This window comes from Mauremys reevesii, linkage group 8 (assembly GCF_016161935.1).
Source record: "Mauremys reevesii isolate NIE-2019 linkage group 8, ASM1616193v1, whole genome shotgun sequence".
Classification (NCBI taxonomy): domain Eukaryota; kingdom Metazoa; phylum Chordata; order Testudines; family Geoemydidae; genus Mauremys; species Mauremys reevesii.
In genome coordinates this window covers 29,330,665-29,347,888 of record NC_052630.1, presented here as the reverse complement: position 1 = coordinate 29,347,888, position 17,224 = coordinate 29,330,665, and the positions used below count along the sequence as shown (strand labels likewise).

The 17,224-nt window shown below is 42.3% G+C and overlaps 1 protein-coding gene and 1 long non-coding RNA gene across 4 annotated transcripts in view; one reads left to right on the top strand and one right to left on the bottom strand.

Moving 5' to 3' along the window:
- Positions 1 to 17,224, top strand: part of SLIT3 (slit guidance ligand 3) — a 781,907-nt gene that overhangs the window by 106,116 nt on the left and 658,567 nt on the right. The gene's annotated exons all lie outside the window — the stretch shown is intronic.
- Positions 6,464 to 16,590, bottom strand: LOC120370506. The gene is made up of 4 exons (XR_005583774.1): positions 16,530 to 16,590; positions 11,627 to 11,724; positions 8,583 to 8,752; positions 6,464 to 6,858 (listed from the first exon to the last, which is right to left on the bottom strand). It is a non-coding gene; the product is annotated as an uncharacterized LOC120370506 (long non-coding RNA).

Sequence of the window (17,224 nt, the reverse complement as noted above, 5' to 3'; positions counted from 1 at the left end):
TGTACCTTTAAAGCAACTCTAGTATCTGGGTACAGTTTCATGTGGAATGGGTTTCCTTGATGGGAGCATAGCTCACTCACTAGCTTCATTGTGTCCACCCTGAAGGATCAGTCTCCAAATAGAACTGGGGAACCTTGGACAGCCATTAGGCAAAGGCCTCCCTGAAGAGGTGAAATAATGTTATAAAACCCAGGCTCAGCTTGATCTCTGGAGTAAATGGTACTGTAGCTGCAGGCCTTCAACTGTGCATTGCTTTCTCCTACAAAGTTTATCCCTTGTGACAGCTATGGTATCCTTGCTGATTACAGCTGGCATACCAAGTCACAGAGACAAAAAGGTGACCACTGAAATAGTTAAGTCTCAGTTCCTTGAGGGATTTGTAGATGAGGATTTTTGAGTGGACTCATATCTGGGCAGATACTCTATGTGAATCATGTGAAACATGATATTTGTATTGGTGCTGTTTAGCAGCTGGGCTGCTACAATCTGTAACTTCGGGGTTTTTCGGGTCCAGCTCCAAATACATTGCACTACAATAATATCATTTGGAAGTGACAGATATGAATCATCATGACTGGGTCCTCTGTAACAGAAAAGGGTGCAGTCTCTGAGCTGGCTGTTGGTGCATGAGGCTTCTTTGTTCACTGCTTCTATCTGAGAGTGCAGGAGCAAAGAAGACTCCAGCAGGACCGTCACCACTCACCAACTAGACAAGTGGACAGATATTTTCAGAGTATGGTCATGCACGCTCACCAGTTCTTAAGTGTGCTCCTTTTACCAGTCATCCTTGCTCGTGTCTTACAGTGCCAAGGAAACCTGGGGGAAAATACTGTGGCTCAGTATTCCTGTTGTGAAGGAAAAGCTCATATAGCTTTCTTATGACTAAAAGGAGTTATAAATTTTGCCAGTCAATAATTGTGGGTGGGCATATTGGCTCACCATGCTTATACATTTGTTTTAGGATCTTGGACCTTTAGCATCTGTTAGCACCAGTTCAAGTTGTAATGTTGCTAGTTAAACCCTCACAGCAGAGTTCTTGGATTCTGACTCTTCTGGTTTCTATTTCTGGGAATCTGAGGTTGAGGAAGTATTGTTTCCATTGGCCTATAAAGAAATCAGCACATCTGTTGAAATCATGAGTGGCTTTTGTTGAACTCTGCAGCACAAAAACTTGTAGCTGACCAGCTGTGCAAATTGCCAGTAGATTTCAGTGCAGTCAGAAAGCATTTGTTTGTTTCTGTATGGGTAGGGTGACCAGATGTCCCAATTTTTATAGGGACAGTCCTGATTTTTGGGTCTTTTTCTTATATAGGCACCTATAATCCCCACCCCTGTCCCGATTTTTCACATTTGCTGTCTGGTCACCCTATATATGGATATTACTTAGTTTGGAAAAAAACAAACAAACTTATAAACAAAGTTTTAGTGAATTGATATGTCTGACTTCTCGATCTGAAACTTTTGCATTGGCTAATTTTGATGGCAGATGAAAATCATCTTGGAGAACAGTAAGTTGTGTAATTTGTAAAAATCTAACCAAGATTCATAGAAACAGGGTTAGAATCAGTAGTGAACTCAGTGCCTGCAAAGCTTAATCACTGTAGTTAAGGGAAAGAGCAGAGTATCTTTCAGAGTATAGCTATCAGTCTCTGTTAATAGATTTTGGCAGAATAGGAACTTGGAGTTAATTTTAGCCTTTGAAATGATTCTCCTGTTAAGTCTGCCCCCTTTGAACCAGAAAAGAGTGAATATTGTGTTTGTGAAAGATGCTGGACTGATAGCCCTGAGACATGGAAGACCAGGTAGAGAAAAGCAGTGGAATGTGAGGATCCCCTCCATAGCTCTCTCTAGTGGTTTAGCAGTGGAGGCTCCTCCCTCTCCAGGTCCTTGGGAGGCCACTTTGCCTCACTACGTCTCTGTTCGTCGCCTACCGTAGGGAATTAGTGGGGTGACAGTCTACAGCTCAAGTCTCTAGCTTGGGCCTATGGTCAGGGCTGAGCAACAAATACAGTTAGGGAGGGCCTAGGTGGGGCAAAAAGAGTCTATAGCTCAGGCCTGTGTTCAGGGTCGAGCAGCAAGGGTTTTGGGCATCCGAGCTCAGGCGGATGGCTGACAAGCACTGGTTTCTCAGCCTAGAGAGGGGGAGACTGCCACCCCAGGGTAGGAGTGGTGGGGGGACACAGGCCCACCCACTCCCCTGCATCCCGGCTCAGGGCCCTAACAGTGGCAGAGAGACGTGCCACTGGATCGGCAGGGATCCTGACTGCAACATGCTGACGGGGTCTATGGCAACCATGCAGCTGGACTAGGGTCAGCTGTCCCTGGGCCACTTCCTAACTCCCCTTCGGGGTGTACCTGAGTCTGTAGAGGGTCGTCCAGATCGCCTGGTAAAAGGCCTGTGGTAGGTAGTCCTGGCAACTCCTCCGTGGTCGCGTCAGCATACGGCTCCAGCGGCTCTGGCCAGTCCTTAGCTCCCCAGGGCCTCCAGCAGTCTCCCAGCTTGGGAGTAGGGTTGCCAACTTTATAATTCCAGAAAACTGAACACCCTTGCCCCACCCACTGCCCTGCCCTTTCCCTGAGGTGCACCCCTCCCCAAGGCCCTGCCCCCGCCCACTCCATACCTCCATTGCTTGCTCTCCCCCACCCTCTCTCACATGCTCATTTTCACTGCAAGGTCTAAATAGGCATATGTATTGTTTTGACAGATGTATTATGCTAAGTTCAGGTTTTATTTGTTAAAGGATCTGGCAGCAAAATAGTCAAAAAGCGTAATTTAAAAAAATGAAATTACACAAAGATTTTCATTATTCTTCCCCTCCCCTCTTCCCATTTTTTTGTAACCAGCTCCATATTTTTGTTCACTAAACTTATTGTAATTTTGTGTGAAATTAGTACCACACATTATCACAGCTGCAATGGGTCCATTAAAGGCCCACTCCAGAAGCCCAAATACAAATCCATAGAGCAAAACCACAGAAATGCACACCTGTCCAGATACCTGTATAAATAAATCTGTAGAAACTGACTCCCACACTTACATGCAGATACACACGTGTATTCATGTGTACACATCTAGCATGCACTAACACATATACTTCCACATTATTTAATATTACAATTGTTGTTTAGTGCCTAGAGACCCCAACTAAGATCAGGGCTCCAGGATGGTAGGTGCTGGACATACACCTAAAACGAGAGCATCTGCAACAAAGAGTTTATAAGGTAGCTTGACAAAGGTGGGGAGAAATGTATGATACATTGGCTCTTCTGCAATTACTAGTCAACAACATTCACTTTTTAAGAAATAATAGATTTCTTTTAGAGTTCCCTTCTCTTTTAAAAACTTGTTATGAAATGAATACACATTTTATGTCGTCAGTTTTTTTGTGCACAAGCCAGCAAAAGGAAAAAAAGTCAGTCAGGCTGTAAATTTTATTCACGCAGGTATACACACATATGGCAAAACACACACCTTCCTACACAAAGACACACAGTTTCTTATGCATATACAATGCATGCATGCACGCACTTGCCTACACAGAGACACTTTTCATACACTTTTCCAGGGGCTGCCTAAATCACCCAGCTAGGAAGGGAGGAGGGTGTGCTGGAGGGGAAAAGATGTGGGGGTGGTGGAGGAGAGAGGATGGGGAGGGAAAGAGGCCAAGGATGAGATCAGGGTAGGGGTGAGAGGGGTCAGTGAAGGAGAGAGGAGGGGGTGGGGGTATGTGGGGTGGATGGAGATGCAGGGGGAGGCAGAAGGCTACAGGTGCTTGAGGATGTGGGGGGCACAGGGGTGTATAGCAGGGGTGGACAAACTACGGCCCGCGGGCTGGATCTGGTCCATGGGCTTGCCACCCCTGTGACACCGCGGGCCCTGTGCCACTGCTGGAAACAGCCGGCACCATGTCCCTGCAGATATCTCCAAAAATGCACATTGGAACAGTGGGGGGCAGAGGACTCCATGTGCTGTCCTCGCCTCCAGACACCGCACCCCGCTGCTCCCATTGGCTGGGAACGGAGAGCCCTGGCCAATGGGAGCTTCAGGGGAGGTACCCACAGGGGAGGGCAGCTCACAGAGCCCTCTGCCCCCACTTCCCCAGGGGCCGCAGAGACGTGGTGCCGGTCGCTTTCAGGAGCAGCGTGGAGCCTGTCTTAGCCCCGCTTCATGTCGCTGCCACCCTGGAGGTGCTCCAGGTGAGCAGCACTGGGCCACAGCCCGCACCCCAACCCCCGCTGCACCCCACACACCACCTGCACCCCAACCTCCTGCCCTGTGCCCTCTGCCTCACCCATCCTGCTCCCCAACCCCCTCCTGCACTGCAACCCCCCTGCCCTGAGTCCCTTCCTGCACCCCAGCCCTGAACCCCCTTGTACACCCCACATCACTCCAGCCTCCTGCCCTGAGCCCCTTCCTGCACACTGCACTCCATCCCACACCCCAGTCGCCTGCCCCAGCCCTGCATGCAGTTTCCCCACCCAGATGTAGCCCTCGGGCCAAAAAATTTGCCCAACCTTATTGTATAGGGACGTAATGGGAGTGCAGCAGTATATGGAGGTGAATGGGTTGCAGGGCTGTGGCGGGTGAGGGACATGGGGGTGGCAGCTCTGGGAGGTGGAGAGGATGGGTGGGAGAGTGCTGTAAGGGGTACAGGGCTGGGATGGGTAGGTGTGGGGGGCAGGACAGGATGGCATGGGGGATGGATGCAGTGAGGGGGATGGAGGAGCAGGGGGTTAGGACAGGGAGGGATGAAATGACAAGGGATGGGGATGTGTTGGGGTTGGGACAAGGAGGGATGCATTGAGGGGATGGGAGTGCAGGGGGGTTGGGACCAGGAGGGATGCATTGATGCGGGGGATGGGAGTGCGGGGGATGGGGGGGAGCTTGGGATGGGGAGGGATGCAATGATGGGGGTTTGGGGCTGCATGGGGGGGTTGGGGCAGGGAGGGATGCAATGACAGGGTGTTTGGGACGGGGAGGGATGAAATGACGGGGAGCTGCGGGTGCAGCCCCATTCCCAGCACTCAGAGATGGGGATACACATACCTCAAACTCCTGGGTGCTGGTGATGGGGTGACAGACAGACCGTGGTTCACCACAGGGAATGCGCCGCAGCGCGAGCCCAGCCGCACAAGGAGAAGAGGGCCGGGCAGCAGCGGGAGAGGCACATGCCATGCAACCCCTCAACTGCTGAGTGCCCTTGAGTCGCGCTTGCACTTATTCCTCCCCTGCCCTGACCCAGCCAATAGGAACTGCACCTGCGGATGGGGGCAGGGCAGCACATGGATCCCCCTGGCCACCCTTAAGGCTAGAAGCCGGACAGTCAAGGTGCTGATCGGAGCCACCATGATCCCTTTTTGACTGTGTGTTCCAGTCCAAAACCGGACATGGTCACCCTACTCGGGAGCAAGCAGAAGGCGTCTGGCTCCTCCAGCAGCTGCAGTCCAATTGAGCTCTCAGACCTGCCTTTTATACTTCCTGTCCCACCCACTGACTTCTGGCAGGACGGGTGAGCCCAGCCTGGCTCCACCCAGCAGGGCTCAGTGAGGGGTTCCTCCCCCTCTGGGTCCGTGGGAGGCTACTCCACCTCACTCCACTCTCTAATATGCTCCATCATAATAGTGAGCTAAAAGGCTAGTTTAAGTTACTTGTCAGTTCTGTTCCAGTGTGCATTTTTGGAGATATCTGGCAAGGATGCTAATTAGTGCCAGTTGTGATATGTGGGTGCTTACTTTGAGTAAGTGAATGAGTTAATGAATTACCAAAGAGAGCTAACTTCTGGCCACCATAAACCAGGCCTGGATTTCAAACCATGACCTAGGGATGAAAGGCCTTTTCCCATCACTAATCCCATGAGCCATCTAGATCTCTGACTGCTCTGTCCTAGCAGCAGCCAGTTCTGTAGGAGAAAGTGCAATGATTGTAATTTCTTCAAATAGAAGTTATTTTTGATAAAATAATGTAAAGCCAAGTATTTCCTGGTTTTTATTCTTACGTGTGTTCCTGGAAACTAAAAGATGCACAATACCTGCCTTAGGAAGATGTTAGAAGACTTAGGCTGGACTTTCTAGAGCTTTTTAATACACTTGACTGGTATAATTGGACATTCCTGTGAAATGCATTTCAGATATTTAAAGGTCTCAAGTAAATGCTGTGCTGTAGTATCTCATATGTGCTGTAGTATCTCATATGTTCACAAATGATCAGGATCTCAGTTTGTTGCATATCAGAAAAACAGTGGAAGAGGACCCTAGCGTATGATCACCAATTCCTACAACACCATGGTTTTTTTGTTTTTTGCACAGATCTGCCATTCAAATACTCAGTCTCAATGTGCATATAGACATGGTGCAATTCTCAAAGCCCTTTCATCCTTTTTCTCTTTTTCTGGATATTAGAAAATAAATTGTGGCAGATGTGCAAACAGTTTGCAGTGACTGAAGGAAAAGTTTTTTGAGCTAACTACCAGCCTCCATCTTTGTTGTGTGGTAATGGTGCTGCAGTACGATAAATTACCTAAAGGGCTGTTTGCTGGAGACAGATGGAAGGACATTCACCCTCAGGAAATAGCTGGTATGGACAGCTTTATTCCCGTGTAATTATGCTCACGGATGTTAGTTTTGATGCTTTTTGCATGGTTGGTATGCCAGATTTAGACTTTCAAAGTGGTTCATGAATTGCAAGAAAAATGTTGAAAAATAAAAAAGCATAAAATACACATTTTGGTTATTTGGCTAAACAAATTAGCTTCCATTGTAAGAGAGCATTCTTGTAGTATTCTACCAGGAAATCTCGTGTAGAGAACCTTTTGTGATCATGATGACAGCATCAAGTAGAATTCTGCATGAACTTGTTTCCTGTGTGGTTGGAAATGAAGGATGGTCACAGGCTGCACTGAGACTTACCATCCTCAAAGCCTGCAAACTGGTTCTGCTGGAACTAATTTGTGTGCATGATAAACATACCTTCTCAGATGAACAGGATCTTTGCCTGCCTCTTAACTCAGCTGCTTTCCTTCCCAACTCTTCCACCCTTCCAAAATAATAATTTGTGCCTTTCTCTTAACAGAATGGCAGCTGTACTGCTCTTCTGGGGCAAAGAAGAGGAGTATTTTTGCAGTCCCCCCCCCTCCGCTTTCCACCTAATATTTCGGTTGTGCTATGTGAACTTCCTGCACTGCTACCAAGGGAGTGAGACTTCAAGTACCTCTCCTAGACCCAGGTCTCTTGCAGCATAGGGAAAAATACTGTTAGAGGGCATCTGGGTGGTTTTAACTGTTGTGTTTACAGAAAAGACCTTGTGCATCCAGGGCCAAGCAGTTAATCTAGTAATATTGCTTCAGAAGACAAATTATTCATCTAAATGAGTTAGTATATACTTCAGCTCTGTGGTTCCAAGGTTTAAATTAGATGTGTCATTGGGGAGGATGACGCACATGACAGTATGTTTCTACTTGTACTCAGCATCTTAGAATGAGGTCAGCGGTAATCCACCAGAGCAAAGTGGGTCTGTTTGGTTTTTATTTTCAAGCTGACATCAGCATAGTTTTTCGGGAAAATTCAAGAGAGGTGTTAAAAAGAGAAATTAAAAATACAGAGTGAATGCAGGGGCAATAGCAATAAAGATATTGTTTGGGTCAAGAAAAATAATTCCCCAAGACTGTAATACATTGCTTGAAACCACATACAACAATCAATTAAGCTACGGTATTTCCTGAGCAGCAATAAATGTTGTTACCTTTTGTTACCCTTTGGAGTCTGTCAATATTAGTTGAATTAACTTGAGAATTGATATTTCAAGTGCTTATAAGCAAAGTCTTCCTCCCACCCTTCTTTCATTCATTGCCAATCCTAATCCCAAATAGCAACACTTTTTTAGAAATCAGCATCACGTCTGTTGACTCTCCGGTGGGATTTGAAAGTTAGAGATAGCAGGAGTTTATATACTGTTTTTATAAAGAAAGATTTATCTGTTACAGCTGTATAAAACCTTTGATATCTCTAACCATGAATAGGATTCTCCCTAATAAGTGATTTTAAAAAAATGGAGGAACTCTTCTCTCCCCTAAGACACAGGAATCATTTCAAGGAAGCCGGAAAAATAAGCCTGATCTAGTGCTTGCCCCTGAAAATGAGAAGTCAGATTTCTGATTTAGTAGAAATGTGTGTAAGGAAGTTCTTGCTGTGTTGACCAATGTTTTGAACAAAATATTGAAAAGAACACTGTCAAAACAAACTTCTTCGGGCTTTTTCTACCTTGATAGTCTCCTCTGATCAAGATGGCTCTTGATAGTTAAATCAGTAATTTCACATCTTGTGCAGATACATTTCATTTTGCTATCAAAGTACTAGATACTCAGCTTGAAGCTCCCTTCCCACCCTCCTCCCACAGCTATCAGTGCTATACACTCGGATACCAGGGGAAAGGATGTGTTAATACCCACCCTTATGGAAAATACCTTCAGAGTTGAGTAGCAAATTACATCATTTATGTAGAATTTTTAAACCAACCTGTATAATTATACAACAATAATATAATTTTCTATTGACTTTTAGAGTAATTTACATTGAACACAACTGACCTTATCCCTGCTGAATTCTATAGGGCTTTATCATAAGGGTAGATAAAAAGGAATGACTTAGTTGTCATAGTGACTACCCCATTGGATGGCTGCTGACTTTTCTGCTGCTGATCTTGCTTTTTAGAATTAGTATTATGAAGGTGCTGATGTCAACACATTTGCCTTTTTTCCTGTGGAGAAAATATACCATTTACTTTTGCTGCTTTGAATTAAAGTAGAAAGTTTAGAGAAATTCTCAAAAGCAGCCTCTGTTAATAGTAGTAGTGAAGCCTTTGGACACACCTCTAGGTAAGGTTGTGTATTAAATCTTTCAAACAAGTATGGAATTACAGGTCTGAAAAAAGGGATCAATTACTTGGAAATACATATCAAACTTGATCTTTCTAAACAAATTCTATGGGGATTTCTCTCCCCTTCTGCCCTCATTCCACATGTGGGAACTCATATTGACCTCACTGGGGAGGTTCTGCCTGAATATAGAAAGGAAAAAAAGCTCCAAGTGGACTAGAACAAATGTCACCTACCAATCCAGTCTTGAGATGGAGCATACGGTAATATTTGATGAGAGAGACTGAGAGTTTAGTGTCTGTCCTGCTGTTTCTGAGGACATAGCTTTTGATTTTTAGTGTGACAATCCAGTTTCAGATTGTATTGTAACTAGGGCAGCCCTGAAACTTGTTCACTGTTCTTATCTGGATGCTGCTGACTGGATTCTGTATTACAGTTTATTTGCATAACTTCTAAGGTAATGCTTATCACTGTGTCAGCAAGCTGTCTACCTTTTAATAAAGTTCCCGGCTACCATAATCTGGGTAAAAGGAGACCTACAGCTCTGAGTTGATTGAGCTGAGCTGTAATTCAGAAATGGTTCAGGCTATTATAACATCAGGTTTGTACTGCAGGTGGTGACTGTGGTAAGTAGAGGAAATGATGCTTTCATTCAAACGGACTGAGTCAATGTATGAAATGGTATATGTTGGACGTGGCAGGGCAAGGATACCCACAGGGAGGCGAATACTATAGTGTTACACAAAAAATAAAGTATATTAAAATGTAAAATGTGTCCCTACATTGATGGGTATCAACTAAATGTGCAGTGGTTCCAGTGTGCCTACTTTTGAGGCCTGTGGCAAAATTCCAGTTTTGGGAAGTGGTGTAATATCCATTGCCTTAATGAGAGCATGAACATAAATCCAACTGAGGTTGAAAGGAAATTGGAACCGTGTTAGTGTCCCCAAAGTGAGTTTCAAACAATGTGGCAATGTGGTGTTATGGATAGGATAAGGCATTGGACTGGAAGTCAGGAGGCCTAGATTTTATTCCCAGCTCTTCCACTGACTTTGTGTGTAATTTTGACAAGTCACTTCAGTTTCTTGTTCCTTCCAACCTTTGGTTATATGGCCTATTTAGACAATCAGCTCTTAGGAACATGCATTTGTGTGTTTCAGTGTTTATACATATGATGCTTAGTGCAATTGGCTCCTGATCTTTGTTATGGCCTATAGATGCAAATAATACAAACAATAATTAAGAAGCAATTATCTAAGTTACTTTGTTTATGAACACACGTTCTAGTAAAACAAATCAAGCTTTCTTGTAAAGTTTCAGAAGTAAGCTAGATTTTTCAACAAAGTCCCTCATTAGAGTTTACTATCTAAAACTTCAATCGTTATTTTTTATAATGCAAATTTCCCAAGCAATTCACAGTATATGTACAAATATCCAATCTGGAGTTATTTTTCAGGCTACAGTGAAAAGTTAGGACTTCTGATTTAGCAACCAGAGGAGTTTATGAAAGGTATACAGTTAGCAAAGTATTTCTCCAGTGGCTGTTTCCTGTGGAATATAAAAGTTTTCCCCTATTGTCAATGAATTTTGGATCTTTTATGTTGGATTTAAATGTATATGCCAGAAGAAACTCTGAAATCCTGGTTGTTTTTTTTTCTCTCTAAGAAGGTCCTAAGAATACATCTGGCAATCTTGCATATAGAAAATAAATTAGTATATTACCCCAAAAAAAGTTGATAAAAGTTGATAAAAATACTGCAGCTTTTAACTTTGTGAGCCTGCTATAGAAATAAATTAGACTGTTCATATTTTTCAAATAAAAATCTGTAGCTAAGTCAACTGGCTATTATGCATAGATTTAAATATAGAAAATGCCAATGGTAGGTAATGAGCTAGTTAGTTGTTATTTATGGTGTGATATGAATATACAAATACTGGGGGGATTTATTTTTATGGTATTAAAAATCCATTCAATTCAAATATTTCCTATAAAATCAAATATGTAATCACTTTGTAAATTGTTCAAATAATGTAAAAAAAATGAAACAAACATGGTTATTCAGTCTTCCTTGTCTGCTACAGTTTTGGTGGAAGGCATTCTTCAGAGCAGTGCATAACCATGTAATACAGCAATGAGGTCCCTCAAGGGAGGCTAATCCTTACGTTTGCTTGATGGTTCATGTCATTCTGAAGCCTCCCTGTATTCTGTATGGTACTCTGAGGAATTAGTCTGCCTTAAACTATTGGTAACAGAGAGTTGTTAGATTGGGCTACCGTTGATGGAATATTTGTTTCCTTGCACCTTCTTCCTCCCCCTTTTCTCCCCCCCCCCAAATAATTAATTCTATTATAGCAAAGTTGAATGCTTCCTGCTCATCATGCGTACTGTTGTTTGTTGGTCAGAATTACATTTACTGCATCATAACCAACATATTAGTGGCTAATTATTAAGACCGTTAACAAAATTAAAGGATATTTAAAAAGCAATAGAAATTGGAAAACTGTAATTTATTTCAGGCTTTCGAGGAATACAAGTGATCAATTAAATACATTCATTTTTTATAAAGTGTCCTGCTAAGACTGTTGAAATCTCAACACAAATAAGACCTGAAATGCAGCATGCAATACCAAGAGAAGCTTTCTTCCATTATCCCATTTATGCTTAGCATATACATACTGTGCATAAGTAAGATATTACATTTACCTGTCTCTTGATATGCCAACATATTATGAGGTAGTTTACAAATTTCACTAACCTGAAAAGTGATCCCGATGTAACGTTTTTGTGCTGTGATCCTGTAGCTCATCATTAGAATTTCCCACTGTTAAAATGGACTCAATTTTCTTGTCCCTGCTGTATGCATATGGAGAAGTGGTTGAAAGGTTATTGGATAAACTTTTATTTTTCCTTTAAAGGCATGTCGTAAAAACATTAATTTGTTTTCATAAGTGTGACACAAACCTAGAAATGTGCTTATGTTGCCTAATAGTGTAAAAACAAATCCAGGGTATTTATCCCTAGATGAATGATGAATATACTTGAAATTTTAGATGTGTAACACGCTTACTGAATTAAACAATTTCCTGTATGTACATAGGTGGTAGTACACAGAAGGGTAAAGTACTCCTGAAAGAAAAGAGTATGATGTGCTTGTCCAGTATACTGAATCTATAATTAGGTTAGGAGACGTGTGTCCACTAGCACAGATGAAATGTTGTCACACCAGGTTTCAGGATGGGTGTCCACGAGGCCCAGATACTGAAAAGTTCCCCACTTACCTGGCCAACATTTGAACCTGTTCATGTTGTGGTTTATGGAAAAAAAACTCACGGAGAATTCACTTGTTCAGAAACTAGCGGTGGCATTTTTTAGAATGATTTTGTGTGATTATATTTTTAAACAAAGCAGAAAAGATTACAGCACTTAACACCAGTGTGCTAGTTCTAATTGTTAGATTCGGAGAGAGAGAAGAGGCTTGTGGGTATAGTGAACAATAGCTTCACTGCCATGATTAGAGTGGTTTAATTGATGAAATAACTGCCTTATTTGAGCTATTGAGTCGGTGTCCTAAATAATTGGATAAAATAATTTAGATTGCCAAACAGAAGAATGAAAATTGGCCAACATTCATGTAGGACTTTTTTCCAGGCATTTTCTTAGATCGCTAAATAGCTTTCCTTGTTTCAGGCCTTTTACTATGATCAAGGGCATTCTTCTTCTTTTAATAGGCATATGCTTCCTAGAATGAGATGTCAATGGTAAACTTTGAAAACACATGGGTATAATTTTTACAAAACAAAAACTTGTTTCAAGAAAATGTAATAGCAAATGAATGGAGTATATACCACAACAGTATAAATATGAAATTTAAAAGGGTATAGCATATGCTTTAAAATAAAATAGAGTCCATTAAAAGGTAAAATAGAATAGCTAACTTGCTATGTGATTTCCCCCTATTTTATTATAGGTATATTTACTAGCTGTTGGGGTGCTTGCAGTGCTAGAAGGAAAATTCCAGAACAGTAAGGTAGATTCTGAAAAATGATTGCATATGCTTGAGATTTCTTTCTTCTGGCTTATAAAGATACAGAATGAAACAAAGCAAACTGGGCTCAATAACTAAACTCTGATAGCTTTTGTTTCTGCAGGTACAGTAGATCAAAATTCATCATGTAAATCCTGATCTTACACAGTGCCAATGCTTAAATACTGTCACACTGTGACTTTAAAGCACAGTACAGAAATGTTTCTATGCCATGGCTAGGAAAGTCAGTGAGTTGCGTGGCTAAATCCTGTGAACTTAAAACGATAAAGCTTGAAATTGCCATTAATTAGGAGATACATAGACTTTGTTTCACAAGGAAAATAAAAAGCTTAAATTAGTGGCATCATTTTATATTAGTTGTTAATGGGTAACTTTTCTTCTAAAAAGTGCACAGTTGAACAACGTAAACCAAATAAGAGTCATAATTAAAACCATTCTGAAATACATTGTAAAGGACACACTTAAAATTAGGCAGATGGGAATAAATCAAGGCAATCTAAGTGAGAAAGAGGAAGAAACTAAGAGAATAAGATGCCAACAATGGCCATATTATGATTAAATAAATATTCTCGATGAGTTTTTAAAAAGTAGAAAACACAGATAAATTGAAAGAGAGTGTGTGTTCCTGATCACAGGTCCTATGATGCAGCAAAGGTTCAATTGCCTGGTGACTTGAGCTGTGATGATGGGAACCCTAAAAATATGGTTAGTGAACGGCAGATACTGTCAACTGGAGATTACAGTATTTCTTGTCTAAGGCTTGTGGTCAAGGCGGATGGCACATTGCATTATGAGATTTCTCTTCCCTTCTTTAGAAGCCTCTCATGCTACTCTTTTTCGTGACGGAGTACAGAATTATATGGCTAGACCAGGGGTTCAGTCATCTGTGTTATTTCTTATTTTTGCTATTTTCTTGAGGCACGTCAAATTGTGGCATCTTAATTTCTATCTGCAAAGATAAAATAAATGTATCTGAGTTCTCTCTGTGTGTCTATAGAGAGAATGCCATGGCATGTTGGGTGAACTTTGAGTAGCAGATTTAATATTGTAGTAAAATTGGCCCTTTCGATTTTCAATTTGTGAACCAGAAACTTTCACTTTTAGATATGTCTAAAGAGCACACTTTTAATAGTTTCAATTTAAGAATAAAATGCTTGGTTTCTCTTTTTCTGTTGGTGCGCTCAAGCAAGAGTAGCTGCTACTTTTACTATGGTGTATCATTGCTTAAAAGGCAGCTCTTTAGGACATGCGGCTTGGCTGAGGGAGTTTTCACTTCTGGTTGTGGGTCAGTAATAAAAGGGTACAAAGGTTTGCAGCCCCCCCATGGTGGAACTTACGAGACTGTAGTGTTGTAGAGGAGTGTCTAGGAGAAAGGTGCTATGATTGACAGCCTGGGGATATAACAAATAGTTTCAGTATGACTTGGTAACTGAAGCCGGGAGGGCAAGCAGTGGGAGAATTCCAGCTATGTCATGGGAAATGGCCATGGCCAGCATTCTGATTAGCAGCAGAGTGCAAATCCTCTGGGTCATTGCCAGGGTTCAGGAGGGCAAAACACTGCTGCGACGTCAAATTGTTGCCATATTTCATTTGTTAAAAAAGAGTGGACTGTTTGATTACTACCTAGTGATGTTTGTAATGATGGCATGTCTGTGTACAGTGGAAACTGCTGGGAGAAAAAAGAGGGTGGGAGAAGGATAAATTAAGTACATATAGCATTGAGGAATTCCATCAAAAAACTAATTACTAATTGACTTGTCTTTCATGGGATCTCAGCTTGTCCTCCATGGTTATCGTTGATTTTTTCCTCTTAGGAAATCCGCATGCTGTAGTAGTAATGATAACTTCTCTATGGATCCTTAGGTAAAGATTTGATTTAATGTACTCAATGAATAGGGAGAAGCATTTTGAGAATATTTTCCTATCAATATCACTAGCATAATCTACCAATAGCTATACCATAAAAGCTAAATAAAAAGTTGTATCCAAACTAAACAGACTATTGTTTTAAGTCACTTTGTATAACTAAATTATGCCAATGCTCACTTATATAAATGATACTAGTGTACACACTTGGCTAAATTAGTGAGGGTTCAGATTTAGGAAATTACAATTTATAATTGGATTTGAATACAAACTCTCACAGTCTCTGGAGAGAGGTTGTTTAAATCTAGGGTTTATATACACGTGGAGTTGTTCTGAATAGCTATGTGTGTGGATTTATCCCAGAATAAGAGTGTCCCCACACATGGAGTTAATGACTAAGGAACAGTTATTCAAAAATAACTTCTTGTGGAGTCTTTTAGGAATAGCTATTGTCCTTTAAATTCAAACTCTACTTTAATCTGAATTAACTTTCAAGTGTAGACAAGCCCTTAGGGTTACTGCTCAGATGTATGTCTACTATAAACAGATGGGTGGTTTTCCCTCCTTCCAATAGTCTTCCAAAACTATTCAAAATAAAAAAGCAGTGACAGTTTTTCCCCATCCCTTCTTCAACAACAGCACTTAAATTAAAAATGTAGTTTCTATAGAAATGGCAATTTTAGTAGGCAAGTTTTGTATGATTTCCTTTGGTACTAGAATCCTATTTGGTATGTTACTGGTTTTGTTAAGGTTCAGTGAAAGCGACCCTGGACAATATTTTCACTCAGCAATATGAAGCACGTGGAGTTCATTTTGAAGCTGCATGTAAAATTAACTGTAACTGCTATGGGTTATAGTCTCTGGGTATATTGTGAAGAACTTAAGCCTAACTCCCATTGACATAATGGAAATTAACCTGCATGCAGGATGCCTGTCTATGTATAGGGAGTAAATGGGGTAAATGAATGAAAGGTTTATACAAACTCCTAAAGTGGGTCCAATTTAGATGAAGAGTGGAGTTTCTTTTTACTTGTTATTTTGGACCTATTTATATGAGAGGTGAGTTGGCATAATGAAGGATCCCACCACCCTTTCAGGAAAGCATAGGGATCATTTTGTTTGATGTGGAAGTAGAATACAATTGCCTGGTGTGATGGGGTTCACTCGCCTCTTGTGAGCACCCTAGAGCAGGTATGCATGTGCCTGCTCTTCTTTTCCAGCTTTGAGCTGCTCAGGGTGCCTCTGCAGGCTGCCATCCTTGTCAAGTGGATCTTTGGCGACTCAGCCCTCCAGCAGAGTCATATGCAGTCCATATGTGAAACAACAAGCCCCTTTCAGGGTACAAGTCCACCAAGACCTATTACAGTATCTTGGTTGGTCTCTTCCTACAGCCCTCCCTGGGCTCAGTCTCAAATTGTCCCCTTCTGGGCTAGCTCTCAAATGATCCCTACTCTGGAATGGTGCAGTGCCCCCAGGGCTTCCTCCCTGAAGACTCTTCACCAGTTTCCCCAGCTGAGTCACTCTTCTAGGCTGTCATTCTCTTCCCTGGGCTACTTCCTTGCTCAGGGCTTAAGCCATTTCCTGAGTGGCTGGGGGGGGGGGGGGGCTGGGCCCTCCCACTGATTTGGATCCTGACCCAGGGATTCTACAAATAGCAGCCACCTCCTAGTCCCTTTTTACTCTGTTGCTGCTGCTACTGTTCTCGGGCCACTTCCCTGTGAACCAGCACTTTCACCTTCACCCTTACCCCAGGGCTGAAGTCCTTCTTGAGTCCCTGCAGCCAGCCAGGAGCACCTTTCCTGCTCCTCTGGCTCCAGTCAGCAACTGACTCTGCTCTGTCCAGCAGCTCCTTTTGTATGAGGCTGATGGGCTCTGATTGGCTCTTCCCCACAGCCACTCTAGGCAGCCAGGAGGACTCACCTCTACTGCTTTTTCCGGGGGCAGGGTGTGGTAGGACCAGGAGGCCTCCATCGGGAGGGCTTCTGAGCCTAGTACGCCCTATGACACCCCATTTGTAGCCAGTCATTAGATCTAAGAAGTGAGATGGAAAATTAAGTTTTTATCTTATAGCCCTCTTTGGAATATTTCTTTTCTCTTCAAACTTGTGATTCTCTTTATATGCACTTCAACATCATCACCTGAGCCAAAGACCCTGTCAGCAGAGATGAATGGGGTCACAGTTAAATTGCATATTTAAAAATATCAGGCTTTGTGCTGCCATTAGATGGCTCTTAAATTAGGTTAATCAGCAATTAGGGGTTTGCAGCAACATAATAATCCCCTATCAAGTACAACTGGATAGATATTTTTGCATTCCCACTCTCACTGCTATAGTCACATTTTTGCTGCACTGCCTATGCCGTACAGAAGATTTGGAAGTTACTGAGAAGAGACTATTTCTTCATTTGAGTAACTGAGGACTGCAAAACTGGGTCATAGTGG